General features: G+C 44.6%; 1 long non-coding RNA gene across 3 annotated transcripts in view; it reads left to right on the top strand.

The window, feature by feature from the left end:
- Positions 1–229: 229 nt before the first annotated feature.
- LOC113614262 (uncharacterized) overlaps positions 230–5804 on the top strand; it is a 28848-nt gene continuing 23273 nt past the window's right edge. For 2 of the 3 annotated variants that reach the window (XR_003430557.1, XR_003430558.1), the window contains exon 1: positions 236–970. This is a non-coding gene — a long non-coding RNA (uncharacterized LOC113614262). Of the gene's footprint in view, positions 971–5804 lie in introns of all 3 variants that reach the window. The other variant, XR_003430556.1, reaches the window with a different exon arrangement.

The following is a 5804-nucleotide window of genomic DNA, read 5'->3' as shown; positions in this document are numbered from 1 at the left end:
AGATGAAGCCTACCTCCAGTCTAATGTTCTTTTTAGTATGTTGCTGTGTTTTTTTGAAATCTCTCTTTTTCTTGTTACTGGGTAAATTTTTGAGCTGGCTAAACTACAAATATGTCTGGCTTTCAATCTTCTAGGCCACTCCTCTTCTACTCCCTCCGCCCTCAGTCCCCTCCCTCTCACTTCTTAAAGCGCTGCACTTTGCTGCGACCGCCATATTTCTTCTTTTCCCGGGGTAGAAGCTTGCTCATATTGCATCTCTTTGCCCTTGTGGTTCTTTCTGGAACATTTTCCAGCCCCCAACCATGCCTTATGGCGTATTTCTTTTAAAAAATTCACCAAAAATTCATAAAATATTTTTAAAAATCTGAAATTTCTCCTAGTATTTTCTTGACACCTCGCTATTTTACAGATATTTGGGATATTTTTAGGCAGTTTTCAATTTTAAAGGAATTTTTCTTTGGAATGATTTTTGGTTGACTCCTCTGGTTTTTTGTGGTTTAGTCTTCTTTTTCTCCCCCTTTTCTATATTTTGCCCATCGGGGCTGTGGATACCTGGTTTTAATATTGTTATTTTTTTGCCCATCGGGGCCGCGGATACCTGCTTTTAATTTTTTTTTCCCTTAGCCCATCGGGGCCTCGGATACCTGCTGTGTACCCCCTCTCTCCCCAACCCTCTGGCCCAACGGGGCAATGGATACCTGCCTTTTTTTTTTTTTTAAATTTATTTTTTGGCCCATCGGGGCCTTGGATACCTGCTTTGATTTTTCTTTTTTTCCTTTGCCCATCGGGGCCTCGGATACCTGCTTTAATTTTTTTTTTCCTTGCCCATCGGGGCCGCGGATACCTGCTTAGATTCTTTTTTTTTCATCGCCCATCGGGGCTTTTTATGGATGGAAAAGTGTTGGGTTTTGTGGTTCGTTGTACTATCTGGAATGTCTACAAAATGTTGCTGCTAATCGTTTGGTGTTGTGTGAGTGGACCTACGGCTTTGGCTGGGAGATGACTTTGCAGTTAGGCTAGGGGGTTGGTTAGGCTGGGGAGGAAAGATGGCGGCCACTTTAGAATTGCCGCCCAGCTTGGCTGAGAGCTAGTTGTTTGTGCTAAATATAAACCAGGAAGGTAAGATGAATAGTGGGACAGGCAGAGGAAATGATATGCATTGCATGAGTTAAGTGTTTTGAATGAGCTGATTTGGGTCATGTTAGGAGTTTTGCATGAATTGTGGTATCATGAGGTGGAAAAACAGGATCATCCTGTGTCACATTACAAAAGGCTAATCGAAAATGAGAGGGAGAGGACCTAGGCGCAGGGTTCAAAATGGCGATTTTGACTTTGCAGCATTGCTTAGCATGGCTCTCTGCTTTGTTAGAGTGTTCAAAATGGCGGATCCATTTTGCCGCAGTGTTCCAGTGGCGGGAAGCCACATCATGGGTGTCTTTGTTCTAGTGTGCAGCATGGCGGTGGAAATATTCTGTTACATAGTAAAAGATGGCGGCTTAAGTACTTGCCGCAGTCTAAAACATGGCGGGCCTTTGTCTTTGCCGTGTGCATTTCCTGACAGGTTTTGCTGCAGGGACAATATGGCTGACCTTGTCATGTGGATATCATGGCAGTTTGTCACGTGGATGTCATGGCAGGGGTGAGCGACCGTTACATTCTTGGCGGGCTTTGCACCAGGAGGGCCTGCCGCATTGTTAAAGATGGCGGGCTTTGCCGCGAAAAAGTGAAAGGAGGGATTGGCAATGTTGGATTGCCGCATGACCCACCCAATCAGAAAGGATGGTGGAATTGGTCGCAGCCAGTTAGTGGAGGATGGAATTAGACCGAGTTAGAATAGCACCTCGCTACCGTCTCTATTCAGCCAGTCAGGACGGGCCACGTTTGTACTACTCACAGTGGGTGGTACCAAGGTCTTTCCAAGGACATTTGGCCTTTCCACCTCCCTCCCCTTTCACTTGCTCCCTCCCCTCCGGCATTGCCACTTGCAGTGCAGGATATTAGGCTGTGCGGGCTGAACTTCACGCCATTCCTCTGGATTGGTGCCGTGGCCTAAGGCTAGTGTACTACCCGCCCCCGCCAACCCCGCCTCTGCTCTTCTGCACTTTGGCCAGGGGCAGTGCTCCATGCCTGCCAAGTGTGAAAATGGCGGTGAGTCGTGGCAAGGACCAGAATGGATCGCAGATGATCGTTGGCCGACAGGTGGCAGAAGAGGAATCCCTGCCTTCCTCAAGAGGAACACCTACCCCATGGCTAATGCTGGGGTCGGATTTTGATTTCTATTTGTTTCTTGGATGTTAGTCATACATAGTTTGATTATGTGGTTTGCTAGTGTTCGATTTAAGCCTTAAGGGACTACTATGGAAATGTATTTAGGGGCTTTATTTGTAGACTTCATTTCAGTTACATTTAATTGGTTTTCATGTTTGGGTTCCTTTAAATTTCCTTAAAGTTTTCAGTTTCTTTTTCTACAAATTGCTTAAACTTTTTTTGTCTTTAGATGTTCAAAGTAAAATAATAAGCCATTTTAAAGTTTTTACTATTTTTTACTTTGGGGCTGACTTAATAAACTACTTCCCTTTGGATTTTTGAAGAGTCTTATAGCACAGAAGTAGTTAATTAAAAATTTAACTTTATGACTGAATGTAAAAAGGAATATTTGAAGGTCCACTCCGGTCCAGGCCTTGCTTTGTTCTCACCCTTAATGCTGCACTAATTGACTAATGACCCACCTATCTGCAGGAAACTTGAATTGCTGTGGACTTGCTTCTTCTATTCGAACTTATTATATTGGAGTATTATTGCTCATAATTTCAGTTTTCTGTGGTTCCTTGACTCCACAGCCTCTAGCTCCACCCCAGCCCTTTTCCCAGCAACCCCCTTAATGGCCCCAGCCCCGGCCCCGGCCCCAGCCCCGGCCCCAGCCCCGGCCCCGGCCCCAGCCCCAGCCCCAGCCCCAGCCCCAGCCCCTGGCCCTGCCCCAGCCCCTGCCCCGGCCCCTGCCCCAGCCCCAGCCCCAGCCCCAGCCCCAGCCCAGCCTCAGTCCTGTTTCTCCCTAAAGCCCGTGAAATTCGCATTGATTCAGTGCTAAAAATAAGTTGTCCACGTTGCTCACCCAGTAGACTGGGATACCCTGTCTGCCTCTAGCATTGCAGATATTGAATGCTGACTACCTGAGTCACCATTTTCAATTAATGTACAGAATCCCTTTTGTCCATTGTCCCATGTTAGAACAAAGAATCCACACACCCTTTGCATTAATGTTAGGAAATGTTAATTAATTGAGAGCTTTCATAAGTCTAGTTACTCAATCTTCTCAATCCCCTGTCCTTAAGGAAGGAGAAACCATTCCTCTGTCATTGATGCAGTAGTCACAATCCCAGTTTTCTGGACAGTGCATATATACCGTGCTGACCACCTAAACTCTTTGCACTGAGTGAAATTCTAATTGTTCATAATCCTGCCCATTGGATTAGATCCCAGTCAAAAACCCTTTTGCATTCAGCAGGGGGCACAGAAAACCCAGATTTTTTGTTCCACAGTTAATGTGCTCAGTCCCAATTGTCATAGCCTTGTCCATTAAACAAAGGCATCCTACCAATTTTGCTCTGCTTTTCGGGAGTCCTGCTGTTCTTGGACAATTAAAGTACCAAACTGTACATCGTCTTCCCCATTAATCAATGACCCTCCATCCCATTCGCATTGCTATTAGGCACTGCTGACTACCTGAGACCATCTTCCTTGAATTATTAATGAGAAGAATCCCAATTGTTCATTACACAAGTCCTCTGCAACTTTTTTGCACTACAGCAGAAGTGCTCATCCTCAAAGTCCTTTACTTTGGTATATTAATGGGTACAATTACTGTTAGTCATGGTCCTGCTTAACAGGTAAGACCCGCCCATGCTCTTCATTGCTCCTAGGCAGTTCAGACTACCTATCACTTTGCATTAATATGTAAAATCCTCATTTCCCATGGTCCCATCCATTAGTCTAGGATATCCCTTACCTCTGTGCCATTTCTTCTGAGGAGTTCTGATTACCCAAAGTCCCTTCTCTTATTAAACAATTGATGTGCATAATTACATATATCTATGGTCCCATGCAATAAAAAATGAAATCCCACACTCGGTGGAATACTGCTAGGTCATGCAGATTATTCAAGAACTCAGCTTTTGGACAGTTAATTTGCACAGTTGCAGTTGTCCAGAGTCCTGTCCATTTTAATGGGCCACTGTATCCCATTTGCATGCTATATGGGTCAGACTCTCAAGGAACCTTCTCTTGAATTGATAATGTTCATAGTTGCATTTGTTAATGTCCTGTGAATTAGTCACACCCACCCACTTTGTATTCTGGCAGAGGACCCTTACTACTTAAGAACTCTGCACTAGGACATTTTATGTGCACAAACCTAATTGATTACGCCTGAGCCTTTTGTATCAGGAACCCTGCACCATCTTTACTTCTGAAAGGTGCTAATTATCTAAGGCCATTTCCTGACACTGTTCATGTGCAAAATTGCAGTCCCAATGACTCCTTTCTTTAAACTAGAATCCCATCCCCAACTAACTGCCTTTGCATTACAGCAGAGGATACTTCCGGCAGTTAATGGGCTTGATTGCAGCTACAGACCCCTCTGTTAGTCTAGCACCCATTCCCCTCCTAGATGATTTGCATTACTACAGGCAGTACAAGGGACTGATAATGGACTTAGACAGCTACAGTCCCTTATGTTAACCTAGGAACCCATCCCCACCTAACTCCCTTTGAGTGAGGAGGGTACTGCGGAGGGTACTTGGAACTGTTAATGAGCTTTATTGCAGCTACAGTTCCTTTTGTCACTCTAGAATCCATTCCCTTCCTACTCGATTTGCATTACCACAAAGGGCACAAGGGACTGTTAATGTGCTTAAGTGGAGCTACAGTCCCTTATGTTAACCTAGGAACCCATCCCCCCCAACTCCTTTTGCATTAATGCAGAGCCTACATGGACTTGTTAATGGGCTTAATTGTACTGCTGTCCCTTCTGTTAGTCTAGAATCCCATCCCTCCTACTCAATTTGTGTTACCCCAGAATGTATGAGAGGCTGTTACTGTGCTTAAATGCATCTATAGTCTCTTACGTTTACCTATGATCCCATTCCTGTCTAAATCTCTTTGCATGACTGCAGAGGGTACTTGGGACTGTTAATAGGCTCAATTAGAGCTACAGTCCCTTCTGTTAGCAGAGTCCCATGCCCTCCTACTCTATTTGTATTACCAAAAGGGGGACAACGGACTGTTAATGGGCTTTATTGCAGATACAGTCCCTTCTGTTAATCTAGAATCAGTTTCCTTCTTGTTGGATTTGCATTACCACAGAGGGTACAAGGGACTGTTAATGTCCTTAAATGCAGCTGTAGTCCCTTATGTTAACCTAGGATCCCATCCCCAACTATCTCCCTTTTCATTACTGCAGAGCCTACATAGAACTTGCTAATGGGCTTAATTGTACTACTGTCCCTTATCTTAGCCTACGATCCCATCCCCTCCTTATTCCCTTTAGATTACCAAAGAGGACACAAGGGACTGTTAATGTGCTTTTAAATGCATGTACAATCCCCCTCCCCCCGTTTTTTAACCTAGGATTCCATTCCCACCTCACTCTCTTTTCATGACTGCAGAGGGTACTTGGGACTGTTAATGGGTTTTATTGCAGCTACAGTCCCTTCTGTTAGGCTAGATTCCCATTCACTCCTACACGATTTACATTAACACAGAAGGCACAAAGGACTGCTAATGTGCTTAAATAGAGCTACAGTCCT

This window comes from Aethalodelphis obliquidens, unplaced genomic scaffold (assembly GCF_003676395.1).
Source record: "Aethalodelphis obliquidens isolate GAN/ISIS:26980383/991018 unplaced genomic scaffold, ASM367639v1 scaffold92, whole genome shotgun sequence".
NCBI lineage: Eukaryota > Metazoa > Chordata > Mammalia > Artiodactyla > Delphinidae > Aethalodelphis > Aethalodelphis obliquidens.
Note: the sequence above shows the minus strand (reverse complement) of the source record. Positions and strands in the feature narration are given on the sequence as shown.